Here is a 14,644-nt window from a genome sequence, read left to right on the forward strand (position 1 = left end):
GTGTGAGAACCTCAGAGTGCGTCTGAGATATCTCGTCCTCGAACAGTTTCAAGGCCCGCAGTCTCGGCGGTTTCATTCGCGCGTGTTCTATCCTGCCCAAATGGGCCACCAAGGGAGACCAGAGGGTCGTAAACCTGGTGTCTCTAAACTGAAGGCGGGCTGTAAGCAGTTCCATCGCCAGTACCTGCCAAAGACGAGTGAACCACACGTTGACGGACGGTGACTCCGCCTTCTTCCAGTACACCGCCACCGTTTGCTTTGCAGCGCCTAACATATGAAGGCTCAGGTGCCAATCGCGGCCTGTCATTGCCCTTCGCGACGTCGGCCGAAGGCCCAAAATAATCGTGAGGGGGTCCTCTGGCAGGGGGTAGCCAAGCACCTTCTTGATGTGGCTGAGGACTTCCTTCCAATAGGTAGTCAGACTCGGGCACGTCCACCAAATGTGGATAAAGTCTCCTGGTGCTTGAGCACAGCGCCAGCACAGCGGGGACACCTTGGGGAACATCTTCTGCAATCGGACAGGGGTGTAGTACCACTGGGTCATCACCTTGTAGGCCGATTCCTGTTGGGGAATGCTGCGGAAGGTTTTGGGGATATCGCTCCAGAGCCTCGTCCATTGGGCGGGATTAATCTCGGAGCCCGAAAGATTCTGCCAGTGCTCTTGGTATGGGTGTAGGCCTGGCCGCTGAGAATGTTGAAGCACTTTATAGACTCGAGAGACTAGGCCCTTGTATGAGCCAAACGTACGCGCCAAGTGTTCAAACTGGGTGAGAGGTCTCGTGGCCGCCTGCATCAGCGAAGAGCCCTGCACCCAATGCCGAAGCTGAGCGTATTGGAACTTGTCCCCGTCTGCCAGCCCAAAGTCCCTTTGACATTGCTGGAAGGATTTGAAGGTCCCTCCCTCGAAGAGGTCTCGGATCGTCCGGCAGCCACTCTCCGTCCAGTTCTCGAAGTATGGCGCGCAGCAGGCCGGCGGGAACTGGGGATTGCGAGCTAGAGGGGTGTGCGGTGAGGGAAAGGTGGTGAGGCCCCTGCGGACCGCCACTTTATCCCAAATCTCTAAGACCGTCCTAGTGGGGATCGCCATGTACGCACTACGGTGACGCGCCGCCCGGGGCAGCCAAGCGTGATCCCAAATCGGGCGACAGGTAACTGCCCTGTCCATGTGGAACCAGATTTTCTCGCTTTCCCACGCCCCCCACTCCAGGACATAACGGAGGTGTGACGCCCAGTAGTACTCAAGTAGATTGGGACAAGCAAGGCCGCCTCTATCCCGAGGAAGCTTTAATATTTTGTTAGAGAATCGCGGCTTCTTACCTCCCCAAATAAAGGAGATCAAATCCCGTTGTAGCCCCTGGATGTAATGTTCCGGGATGGGGGTCAGCAGGGTCTGAAACAAGTAGAGAATCTTTGGCAGCACGGACATCTTAATCGCGTTGAGGCGACCAAGCCAGGAAAGCGGCAGTGCCTTCCAGGCGCGCAAGTCGTCTAGGACAGAGCGCCTGCACTCCTGCCAATTGGCCTGCGTCCAGGTGGCTAGGTCCGGCGTCGGGTTGAGACCAAGGTATCTCACGGAGTCGCTCGCCCATTGATATGGGGTGCTCGTCAGCAACGTCGCTGCCTCCGTCTCCGGGATCGTGAGATTGAGCACCCAAGACTTGGCGTGGTTAATTTTAAGCCCGGAGGCCCGCTCATAGGTATGCAGCAACGAGTGCGCAGCTGGGAGCGAGGCTGAGGGCGAAGACAGCGTGAGGAGGAGGTCGTCAGCGAAGAGCGCAACTTTATGGTCACGTCCCCGAAGGGAGATACCCTTGATGTCCGGCGACTGGCGAATGAGAATAGCTAAGGGTTCTACCACCAGGGCGAAAAGCAGAGGCGATAGGGGGCAACCCTGCCGCGTGCCCCTGCAGATGGGGAAAGGCTGTGTGAGTTGGCCATTCACGTGCACCCGGGCTGCCGGGGCAGCGTATGGGGCCATGATGCGTGCCTCCATTTTGGGTCCAATCCCTACTTTCCGCAGAACTGCTCGAAGGAACTCCCAATCCACCCGGTCGAACGCTTTTTCAGCGTCTAGGGACAACAAGCAAGCCGGGATATCCCAATGCCTGGCCTTTCCCACTATGTGGGCAATGCGGCGAACATTATCTGCCCCCTGGCGTTGGTGGATGAACCCCACCTGATCCGGGTCCACGAGGTGTGGGAGATGAGCACTAAGCCGTTTGGCAAGGATTTTAGTATAAAGTTTAAGATCCGAGTTCAACAGGGCTATGGGCCGGTATGAGGAGCAGAGGGTGTGGTCTTTCCCTGGCTTTGGGATGAGGGCAATCTCGGCCATCGCCATGTCCGGGGACGGCCCCCCCGAATCCGCGAAGGAGTTAAAGAGACGGTGTAGGTAGGGTTGCAGCTGCGGCAGAAAGGCACGGAAGAATGCCACCGGTAGCCCGTCTGGTCCAGGTGTCTTGCCAAGCGGAAGATCTCCCAGGGCTCCCGCTATTTCTTCCAGCGTGATGGGCTCCTCTAGGAGCTCAGAGTGGTGTTTACTCAGTGGTTCCCATTCACAACTATCCAGTGTCTCTGTGATCAGCGCAGGATCTGGCGGCTCTCTCTCGTACAGGGAGGAATAATATCCATGGAACGCCCGAAGTTTAGCCGCCTCGGTGGTCACCCATGTACCTCCCCCTCCCTGTAACTTCGCAATGTGGGCCTTTGCCGTCCTAGCGCGCAGCCGCCTTGCCAGCACCTTTCCCACCTTATCCCCACCGATGTAAAAGCGCTGCCGGAGCGCAAGAAGTGCCCGTTCCGCCTTATTCGTCCGGTGTGCCCGTAGCTGACCTCTAAGGACCGCCAGGCGCCGCTTATGGGCCGCCGAAGGGCGGGTCTGGTCCATCTTCTCCAGCGTCTGGAGTTCGCGGGTGAGTCTGGTTTCATACAGTTGGGCCTCCCGTGTCCGCGCGGCAGAGATAGCCGTGAGGGTACCCCGTATCGTGGCCTTGAAAGCGTCCCATAGGAGGGGGAGGGGGGTCTCCGGCAACTCGTTGTGCTCGAAGTAGTCTAAGATGGCCGTCTTTATTTCCTCCCTGTCTCTCGGGTCCCGTAGGGCGTGATCTGGGAACCGCCAGCGGCGCTGACCGGGGGCGCGAGTGGAGCGCTCGTGGAGTAGCAGCTCCACATGGGCATGGTCGGAGACCGAGATGCTCGAGTGCGAAACCGATATAGTGTCAGAGAGCAAAGAGTGGGAGACAAAGAGCATGTCGATGCGGGAGTAGGAGCGGTGGACGTGCGAGTAAAAAGTGAAGTCTTTCAGCCCCGGGGAGTGGTAACGCCACACATCCACCAAGGTCAGAGCAGTAAGGGATTTTTTCACAGTAGCCGACAGGGCCCCCACGCCTCGGAAGCCTCCCCCACAGCGGTCTAACTCCGCGTCCCATACCAGGTTGAAGTCCCCCCCCCCACTATGAGGTCCGAATCCACCGGGTCGAGATACTCCCGGATGACCCCGCGCAAAAAGGTATCCTGCCCCTGATTAGGGGCGTAAAGATTGCAAAGCGTGAGCCTACGGTGCCCCCTCGTGAGCTCCACCCTCAGGACCCGGCCCGCAGTGTCTCTACGCACCTGTGTGTCCCCGTGACAGAATCCCGCCCGGCAGAAAATAGCAACCCCCGCTGTCTTGGTGGCCGCGGAGGCCCAAAATCTGTGAGGGAAGCGCGGATGGGCCATACGGCCCACATCAACCCGCAGAAGGTGCGTCTCCTGCAGGAATACCACGTCTGCCCCCTGTTGGAGCAGGTACCTCCAGATCTGATGGCGTTTGCTAGGCGAGTTAAGCCCATGCACGTTCAAAGAGACGACCTTCCAGGAGGGTACAGTAGTCACAGACATGGGTCAGCATGTGCAGATATCCCCCCCGGCCACCCCCAGCCCCCCCACAGAGCCCCCCCGCCAGAGGGTAAGGAAAGAACGAGGAAGAAAGCAAAGAAACAAAGATAAACGAAAGAGTTAGAGGCACAAAACGGCCAACATGGCCAACAAGGACTATTCCAGTCTAGGGAGTGGCCAGGCACTTCGGCACAGGTTATCCCAGAGAAGTCACTCTCCCAGGAATAGTGGTGGGGGTCCGTCGGCACTACCGCCATTCTCCAAGTTCGAAGGAGCCCCGGGCCGCCGCCCGGCATCAGGAGCTGCAGCAGCGACAACAGCGAGAGGGCCGCCGTCTCCTCCCGCACCAGCAGCCGGGAGCCACAAAGCGGGCCATCTCAGTTACCCAAGGGAGAAGGAGCCCAAATCGCATGCCCGGAAGGCTACTAGGGAGCAGGCTCCTGTGACCCCGCCGGCGAGGTTCCGGCCTCCAGCGACCGAATGTGGCGTATGATGTCTTGCTTGTCCTTCGAGGAGCGACTAGCGGCAGGGGAAGGAGAGCGCCCCGCCCGGCGCACCCTGGACCAGCTAGGCTTAAGCGAGGCTCGAGGCCCCGCGGCACCGCGCACCGGGCTGGCCGGAGGGGAGTCTGGGATCTGGAGTAGCTGCGCGGCTTCCCTGTAGGACCGCAGCACCCGTCGTCTGGACTCCCAGTTGAAGATGAGGGCGAAGGGGTGTCCCCATTGATATCGAATGTTGAGGTCTCGCAACTTGTCCGTAACCGGTCGGAAGGCCCGCCTGCGCCGGAGGGTCGTGGGAGCCAGGTCCTGGAATAGCTGTATCGGGGCCCCGTTGAATTTGATGTCCGTCCTGTCTCTTGTCGCCTTGATAATGGCCTCTTTTTCGACAAAGAAGTGGACCCTCGTCAGGATATCGGGAATCAAACCTGGCCTTCCGGGTGGGCCCGACACTCTATGAGCCCTGTCCAAAGCCGGTGGAGAAGCATCGTCGTCCCCCCGGAGTTCATGCAGGAGGTCCGCCACGAAGGTCATGATATCCGTCCCCTCCGCGCCAATCGGGACGCCCCTAATGCGGATGTTATTGCGGCGCCCCCTATTTTCCAAGTCCTCCTGCCTAATCTGCAGCTCCACATTCTGCTCCTCCAGGGCCGCTATCCTCTGCCACAGGCGCTCCTGATCCTCCGAGCGGGCGTCCAGGGTTTTCTCCATGTCGTCGACCCTGTCCCCCAGCTCCCCCACATCTTTCCGGAGCTCCTTGACGCAAGCCTGGACCTCCGTGCGCAGCGAGCCGATTTCGGACTTGAGGTCCTGCATGAAGACCGCCATGAAGGACTGTGTCACTGGCTCCGCCGATCCACCGGCTTCAACCGCCTGCGAGCCCGTCGGCGCCCCTCCAGGCTTACTCCAAAGGTCCTTTACTGTGGCATCTTTCGCGGGCGCCGATGGGTCCTTTCCTGACTTGGTGCGCGTCATCGTGCCGGTATACGCCGCCTCTACAGGGAGACCCCAGCCACAGGACGGCTCGTCCACTCAGCGCCCCTGGGGGGCCAGCCCGCGCCGAAGGGTGTACAGGCCAGGTCGAGTCACGTCCAGCGTAGGGCTGCTCCACTCCCCAGGTCGCGGGCCTGTCGCAGCGCCGCCGCGGACGCGCCTCAGGTGCAGTAGGTAACCAAGGCCTCGCGGCCCACGCCGAAACGCGTCGTCTTCAGGGTACGGAGGCCACCAGGTCGCCGGGCCCACCAGAGTCCGACCCAGGGCCCTCCCCACTCACACAGGGAGCAAGCAGCACAGCGTCCGGCGCTCCAGGAAAGCGCGCTGTCCTCGCAGCTCAGCAACCACCTGGGGGGGGCCGGTAGCCAAGCAGTCCCACCGTCCCGGGTCCCGCTGCCACCGCACCCCTCAGCCCCGCTCCTCCGTCGGGTCCAGCAGGAGGGGCGAGCTAATATCCAGGGCTCGGTCCAGCCTCCAGGCCCACAGCCGCCGCCCGCAAGGTCCAGCCAGCCCAGCCGCCTCCAGTCCAAAGCTCAGATCCAGGGCCGCAGCGACCTCCTCCGCTCTAGGCCTTCAAGCGCCCCCACCGCAGCCGTCGCCACCACACTAACAGCGCTCTCAGGAGCCCCCCAGCGTCCGGGACCACCGCTGTCAGGGCACCCTCCGCGGCTACAGGCTTTACCCAACCAGGGTGAACCGCCCCGCGGGCCGATGCCTCCCGCCGACCTCCTCACCTCGGGCGCAGTCCAGCGCAGCAGGATCCGGCGCTCGCAGGCAGCGGCCGCAGCTTCAGCGGTGCAGGGTCCCAAAATGGCGGCCTCGCCCGCCGGGGCAGACACCCCAGCTCCGCTGTCCTCGACCGGCACCAGGGGGTCTCGGCCCCCGCTCTCCGCCGCCTCCAATCGCCTCAGGCCGGCCAGACGGCCTCTCGGACGGCCTCGCAGCGGGCTCCAGCTATCGGGTGGTCCGCGGGACCCAGCAGCGTTCACCGGCGCAGGGCGCGCAAGATGGCGGCCGTCTCTTCTGTGCCCGGGAGCCCCCAGTGTCCGGCCTCCGATGTCGCCAGTCGTGCTCCCCGGGCCCGGCACACCAGGCAGCGGCAGCCCCCTCCAGCTCCGATGGCCTCTCGCACCAGGGGAAGCCGTGTACCGGCAGTCAAAGGTGCTTTACGAAGCTTGTTTTAGCCGGCGGCAGCCCGGAGCCCCGACAGCTCGCGTCCTACTCCATGGTCGGCTTCAGAAAGTACCTTTTAACAATGCAAAACGGAAGGGTGCTACAGCCAGAGCTCCTCAGCCTAGCAGCATAGCTCTTGAAGACTTAAGAGCTTGCACACCTCAAACTACAAGCAAGCACAGTGGCGGTTCTAAGAGGCAAGGAGGCCTACCACAAGGAAGTGCTATGAAGCAAAGTGGTGAAGATTCTCTGAATGGTGCTTTAAGGAGAAGCTACAGAGCAGGATTACAAAGGAATCTGCAGTACTGAAGTACTTGACACATCTACTAAGAAGTAAATTAAGCGACACATCACTAAGTGCACTTAGCGGCAATAGTGGCTTACACAAGGGTAGAAATGGAAAGGTTTCTTTACTTCCCAGGTAGTAAAGATGTGTTCGAGGCATATGAGCTGCAGATTACACACCATGCATAGATCGCCATCTGGTGTTGGGTCCGGATGTTGGCAGTTTTTCCCCTTGGAAAGTCTGTGGAAGTCACAAGGTATGTGACTCCTCCTTTGGATTGTATTGTGCATGGGCTTCGGCTCCATCAGATTGTGTTTTTTTTTTTTTTTTTTCTCGCCATTGGGCTCGGATGTGTTCTTTGCGCTCCGGTTCTGAGCCGTTTTCAGTTCTTCTGATCGGTGCGCAATCCTTCCCTTTCCGCAGTATTGTTTCTATCGCAATCTCCACACTCTACGCGACTCATCATTTGAAGTATTTGATTCTGGTTGTCGACGCAGACCTTCGAGCCTACCTGAGCTCTGGTCCTTGCTCATGGAAAGGACTCCATTTAAGAAGTGCCCTCTGTGGGTCAAAGTTTCCCCACACCGATCTCCATGAGTTGTGCAACCTCTGCCTCTCTCCAGAACATGAGGCACAAGACTGTCCGGCTTGCAAATCCTTCCGGTCAAAAGACCATTTGGGACCGAAGGGCGAGGAGAACCATGGCACACTCGTCTACTGCAATCTCCGATGACATCTTTGGAGAAGGTGTCTATCTTCCCGAAGAGCGCCTCCGAAGCCGATGACTCAGATGTCAAGGACATCACTCTGGCACAGAGGGGGCGTGAGTACTAACATCTATTTCCCCACCCTCTACTGCATCGAAAGGCTTCGGTCATGCCTTCGCCCTCTGGCCTAGGCACGACCAGACACTGCTTCACATACCTCGCTTTCAGGCCTGGTTAAGAAGCCCATCAAGCCTTCTGGCAGCTTGGGCTCAAGCCAGCCTGCTGTCGGTGCCGAGAAACACTCCTCTGTGCCAAGCTCCACACCGAAGCACTCTGCGCCGAAGACCAGCACTAGCTCCTCTGTACCGACACCATCCCTGGAACCTAGCAAAAAGCCCTCGACACCCACACCTCGAAGCCGAAAGTCATTTTGGAACCGAGGAAACAACTGCCCATTTCTAAGCCACACGGTTCAAAACAACGAACCGATGCAGTCTCCAAGACTAAAAAACCAACGGCACCGACACCTTTGGCACCGACTGATCGGCCCCTCAGAGGAACTATTTCGGCCTGATCCACTACAAAAAACACTAGTCAAAGACCCTAAAACTGGACATTTGATGCTCGGCATCAAAGAGGCCGCTGGACAAGCCTGCTCCACCTCCGAAGAGACTTTGCTACCTCCCCTTTGAGACTACCTTCTCCTCCACCTCCCTCTTCCCCACCTCCTCATTTACCCCACACCCTTTCTGGATGAGGATGATGACGATTTTTACGACACAGGGGACAGACCCCATGACCAACCCACAGGGGACCCCACTCCTACAGGCTCCCCAGACCCATGGGACGACTACAACATCCCAGACGTCCCTAACGTCCTACAGGACTACCTTTACCCTTCAAGACTGCCCCCCCCCCCCCTCCCCTGAAGACACTATGGGGTTTAACCAACTGCTCCATAGGGCTGCACATTACCACGGAGTTTATCTCCATACAGACCCCGTGGAGGAGGACTTCCTCCTAGATACCTTTGACACTACAATCTGAAAGAAACGCGTTAGTTAGATTCCTCACCTTAGAATATCACCAGGCGTCGGACTGGATCCGGAAGATTTTTCGTCAGCAATACCCCTTGCGCGTCGCTAGGCGTCGTCTGCGGCTCCGCGTCCGGCATCGTGCACCGGAATGACGTCGTCGGAGTACTTAGACGCCGCCCTCGCGCGCTGACGTCAGTTCTTTTTTCTGCGCCAGTAAGCGCAGATCCGGGAGAGCTACCCCTTTCGTCAATTTTTGACTAACTTTTTTTGACTCTTTTTGGTCAATTCTCGACTCTGGTGCCGGTAGGATGCCTGGTTTCAAGGCCTGCGACGACGGTCACCGACTGTCGGTGACCGATCATCACCGCCGGTGCCTCTACTGCTTGGGCCTCGACCACGACGCGGCGTCGTGCTCAGACTGTATGGCCCTGACCTCGAAAGCTAGGCGGGAGCGGTCCCGCAAGCTTCTCGAGCTTTGCCACTCGGCTCCGCGTCGCTCTCGATCCCTGTCCAGGAGGAGGTCCAAGGATCGGTCGCGGAGCCGCACTCTACATAGTCACTCGTCTGGCTCCACTCGTCTGGCTCGAAGTCTTCGGGTAAGTCGAGGCACTCTAAGAAGCCCAAGAAGCGACACCGCTCTTCGGACTCCCCTCGCCGGTCGCGTGACTCGGCCGAGGGTCCGGGTGGTTCCACCCCCGCGGCTCCACAGGAGCCACGCAAGTCCCCATAACCGACGGTCCCTGGGACTGACGCGACGCCGGCGGAGGTCAGTGCCATCCTCTCGGCCATGAGGAACCTGGCCCCGCCGTCGACGCCCGCTGGCGCGCCTTCGGGCCCCGCGGACTCGACTGGGCGACCTCTCATGCCGGCGGCTCCGGCCCCGGCACTGTTGGAGGCTCTGGCCCAGACGCCGCAGGTCCCCAAGCCTGGGCCCCTGTCGACGCCGGTCGACCTCGTTATGCATCCTCCGCCGGTACCGATACCACCCCCGACGCCGGCTCCGGTGGACGTCTATCCCCGGTTCAGCCCCTGTCCGGTTCCGACGCCGCTAGAGACACATATTGTCTATCGACCGGCTCCGATCATTCCTCCTGTTTACCAGGAATCGGATGACGGGGGCGACTGGGAGGGGTCTGATGACCCTATGGCCCTTCAGAGCCAACTTGCACAGGACTGGGCAGATTAACTGGGGGAGGCCAGTGGGTTGGATACCTCACCAGACACTGGATTCATCTCTCCTCCGACTGTGGCTTCGGAGGAGGGTGCAGCCTTTTCTGTGGTGCTGCGCAAGGTGGCCGAAGCCCTTGGGCTCGAGCTGCCTGCCATGGCTGTGAGGACTAACATCCTCACTGAGGTGCTTCAGTCTGCCGCATGCTCCACTGAGCCTCTGCTGCCATTCAATGAGGCCCTCACTGACGTTCTGCAGGGCACCTGGTCCAAGCCCTCCACAGTCCCTGTGGATAGGAATGTTGCCAGGCGCCACCGCCCTGCTCCGGGCGACCCCAGTTTTCTGTCCCAACACCCCACCCCCGAGAGTCTGGTTATCCAGGCCTCTACCTCCCAATCCTCCTTCCCGTCCGCTCCTCCGGACCGGGATTCCAAGAGACTGGAACAGTTTGGTAAGAAGCTGTTCTTCGCTCAGTTTGGGCCTGCGGTCTTTGAACACCGCCTGTCTCTTGGACCGTTATTCCCACTCTCTGTGGGATGCGGTGGAGGACGTGCTGCCACTGTGCCCGGAGGAGGCCCGGGCGCGGCTTTCCTCGGCCCTGGCCGATGGGAGAGATGCAGCGCACCATGGAATCCGATGTGGGCTTGACACTACAGACTCGCTGGGTAGGGCAATTTCTACCACGGTGGCGCTTCGACATGCCTGGCTGCGGTCCGCGTCCTTTTCAGGGAATGTCCAGAGCACCCTCATGGACATGCCTTTTGATGGCGCTCGCCTTTTTGGTGACAAAGCGGACCGTGCGCTGGCTCGCTTCAAGGACTCCCGGGCTACGGCCACGTCCTTGGGCCTTTCGGCCCCCGCGGCCACAAACTTCTGCTTTTCGCTCCTTTCGTGGCCAAGGAAGGGGCTCCGCCTCACGTCCGCCTAGCCACCGGCCGCAGAACCAACCTGGTCGCGGACGTGGTTTCCGCCGAGGCGGTAATGGAGGACGACGCGGTCAGTCCACATCCACCCCGGCAGCATCCGCCTCAAAGCCTTACTAGTCCGAGCTTTCAGGCCCATTCCACGCCAGTGGGCGGCAGAGTTCGCCATCACCTGCTCCACTGGCGGTCCATCACATCGGACAGGTGGGTGCTGCAAATCGTCCGAAGGGGCTACTCCCTCCCCTTCGAGACGACCCCTCCAGCCATGCCACCGCAGCACCACTATCTCGGGGGATCATTTGAATCTTCTCCACGAAGTTTCGGCCCTCTTGGCAAAGGGGACCGTCGAGCGCGTTCCGAGCCCAGAAGTAGGTCGTGGTGGTTGTTCCCACTACTTTCTGGTTCCCAAGAAGGGCAAAGGGGGGCCTACGCCCTATCTTGGACCTCCGGAATGTCAATGCCTTCCTCCTGAAGGAACGGTTCAAGATGTTAACTTTGGCTCAGGTTCTAGCTGCCCTCGACCCTGGAGACTGGATGGTAGCGTTGGACTTGCAGGACGCATATTTCCACATCCCCGTCCTGCCGGCCCACCGGCGTTACCTGCAGTTCACGTTGGCTCAGGAGCACTTTCAGTTCACCGTGCTCCCCTTCGGCCTTACCAGTGACCCTCGGGTGTTCACGAAAGTGATGGCGGTGGTCGCAGCTCATCTGCGCAGATCAGGGGTTCCAGTCTTCCCCTATCTCGACGACTGGTTGTTGATGGCGGGCTCGCCCCAGACAGTCGTCTCCCACCTCCAGACTACGGCGGATCCCCTGCATTTGCTGGGGATTTCCATCAACGTGCCGAAGTCACACCTGAGCCCCTCTCAGAAGCTCCTTTTCATCGGAGCGGTTCTCGATTCGGCGCAGTTCTGGGTTCATCCACCGGAACAGCGGGTCCGGGATATACAGGCCCAGATTCCCATCTTTCGGCCTCTATCCTGGGTTTCGGTCAGGCAGTGTTGTGGCTTCTGGGGCTGATGGCCTCCTGCATCCTACTAGTGCATCACCCCAGGCGGCGCATGCGGGCTCTGCAGTGGGACCTGAAGTGTCAGTGGGCCCAGCATCACGGCAACCTGTCCGACCATGTCTTGATCTCGGAGGGCACTGCACAGCAGTTGCAGTGGTGGCTCACGGACTGCGATTGGGTCACGGGCAAGAGCCTCACCCTACCCCTACCGGAGCATGTCGTAGTGACGGATGCGTCCCTCCTGGGATGGGGTGGCCATATGGGAGAGGTGGAGATCAGAGGCCTCTAGTCTCCGGCGGAGTCTCGCCTCCACATCAACTTGTTGGAGCTGAGAGCGATCCGACTTGCAGTGAAAGCCTTCCTTCCCTCTGTCCGGGGAAGTGTCGTGCAGGTGTTCACAGACAACACCACCGCCATGTGGTATTGCAACAAACAGGGCGGGGTGGGGTCGTGGACCCTTTGTCAGGAGGCTCTGCGCCTCTGGACATGGCTGGAACACCAGGGCATCACCCTGGTGGTTCAACATCTGGCGGGCTCTCTGAACGCCAGAGCAGACTAACTCAGCCGCCGGTGCATGATGGATCACGAATGGTGTCTGAACTCCGAGGTGGCGCAAGTTATCTTTCAGCAGTGGGGAGAGCCTTGGTTAGATCTATTCGCCACCAATGAGAATGCGCAATGTCAGCAGTTCTGCGCGTTAGAATTTCCAAGGCGGCACTCGCTTGGCGACGCTTTTCGTCGCGAGTGGAGTTGCGGTCTGTTGTACGCCTTTCCGCCTATACCACTTCTGCCCAGAGTGCTGAAGATCAAGTGCTACCGGGCCCAAGTCATCTTGGTGGCTCCGGATTGGGCACGAAGGTACTGGTATCCCGAGCTACTCAGTACGTTGACCGATCCTCCGATACGTCTGCCCCTTCGGGAGGATCTTCCGTCACAGCAGCAGGGGACGGTCCTCCACCCGAACCTGTCCAGCCTCCACCTCCATGCGTGGAGATTGAGCGGCGGCAGTTGATGCCATTTGACTTGCCTCCTGAAGTCTGTGATATCATTCTGGCAGCCAAGCGTCCCTCCACAAAGACGGTATACGCCTGCCGGTGGAACATTTCTGAGGTTCTCCTCTTTCTTCTTTCTTTGGCCCGGCAGGGCTCTGCCCTGGGCACCTTGAAAGGTTATTTTGCTGCTCTCTCTGCCTTCTTACGGCTTCCAGATCAGCCCTCTCTTTTCAAGTCCCCTGTAGTGTCACGCTTTCTTAAAGGCATTACTCACACGTTCCCTCCTGTCCCTTTCGTAATGCCTCGGTGGGACTTGAATCTTGTCCTGACATTCCTGATGTGCGCTCCCTTTCAGCCTCTTCACAATTGTCCTCTTCGTCTTCTGACTCTTAAGACTGCTTTCCTGGTAGCCATCACCTCGGCTAGACGGGTGAGTGAGCTCCAGGCTCTATCGTCCAAGCCTCCTTTTCTATCTGTTCATCCGGACAAGGTTGTCCTTCGGCCTCGTCCTTCCTTTCTACCGAAAGTGGTGACCCCCTTTCATCTTGGGCAATCTGTCACCTTGCCCACCTTCTTTCCGCATCCTTCCAAAGAGGAAGAGCGGCTCCACCGTCTGGACCCAAAACGTGCGCTCTCCTTTTATTTGGACCGCACTAAACAGTTCCGGGTGGACGACCAGCTTTTCGTTGGCTACGTGGGTGCAAAGAAGGTTAAAGCTGTACACAAACGGACCATCTCCCGGTGGGTCGTTTTGTGTATAAAAATCTGTTATTCCTTGGCAAAAAAGGAACCGCCTGTTGGGCTGCGCGCCCATTCTACTCGGGCCACAGCGGCTACTACTGCTTTGGGACGGGGGGGTCCCTTTGCAGGACATCTGTCAGGCGGCAACGTGGGCTTCGCTGCACACGTTTGCCAGGCATTATTGCCTGGACAGCCAAGTCCGGAGGGATGGCTTCTTTGGCCGTTCTGTCCTCCAGGACTTTCTGGTGTGATCTTGGTTCGCAGACCCACCACCGGGGTTGGTATTGCTTGGGTATCTATTCTAAGGTGAGGAATCTAACTAACGTGTTTCTTTCAGATGAACAAGTTTGTTACCTTTGGTAACGATGTATCTGTAAGAAACATTAGTTAGTTAGATTCCTCACCGGCCCACCCATCCTCCCCGTTCTGCGAACTGACATCTAGGGTTAAGGATATCCCTTTCAGGGCCCTAGAATTTTTTGGCACCAGTGTCGGTATCTTGCATGGCTCTGCGTTCCTGGCGCGGAAGGCTATGTACAAGAACTGACATCAGCGCGCGAGGGCGGCGTCTAAGTACTCTGTCATTCCGGCGCACGACGCCGACGACTGACGCAGAGCCGCAGATGACGCCTAGCGACGCGCAAGGTGTATTGCTGAGGAAAAACTTCCGGATCCAGTCTGATGCCTGGGGATATTCTAAGGTGAGGAATCTAACTAATGTTTCTTACAGATACATCGTTACCGAAGGTAAGTTACTTGTTAAAGGGGTTATCAAACACGCGCCAGAGGTCTTTAAAGACCTGGTCAGGGCCAGGTTCCTCAATCCTCGCATCGAACAGAAGTATAAGGCTGCCCCTACAGATCCACCTACATCAGAGGGCCTGCACCACTAGACTCCCTAGTAGTCTCCACTGCAAGGAAACGTGCAAACTCCCAGGTATCAGGTGAGGCACCACCACCTGATAAGGAGTCTAAACTCCTAGACGCCTCTGGCAAGCGAACTGCATCCCAGGCTGCCAACATATGGTGCATTGCAAACACCCAAGTGCTTTTGACACAATGACCGGGCACATTATGATGAACTAGAAGCCATCATGCAACACCTCCCCGACAAATATAGAGCCAACAAGCTAATCCAGGAGGGTAAAACCAACACTTCCATTAGCTGCGCCCTCTGTCACTGCCTCTAGGGCAATTAACACCAGCGCCCTCCTCCATAGGCATGCCTGGCTACGAATTTCG

Source organism: Triturus cristatus, chromosome 1_2 (assembly GCF_964204655.1).
Source record: "Triturus cristatus chromosome 1_2, aTriCri1.1, whole genome shotgun sequence".
Taxonomy (NCBI): Eukaryota; Metazoa; Chordata; class Amphibia; order Caudata; family Salamandridae; genus Triturus; species Triturus cristatus.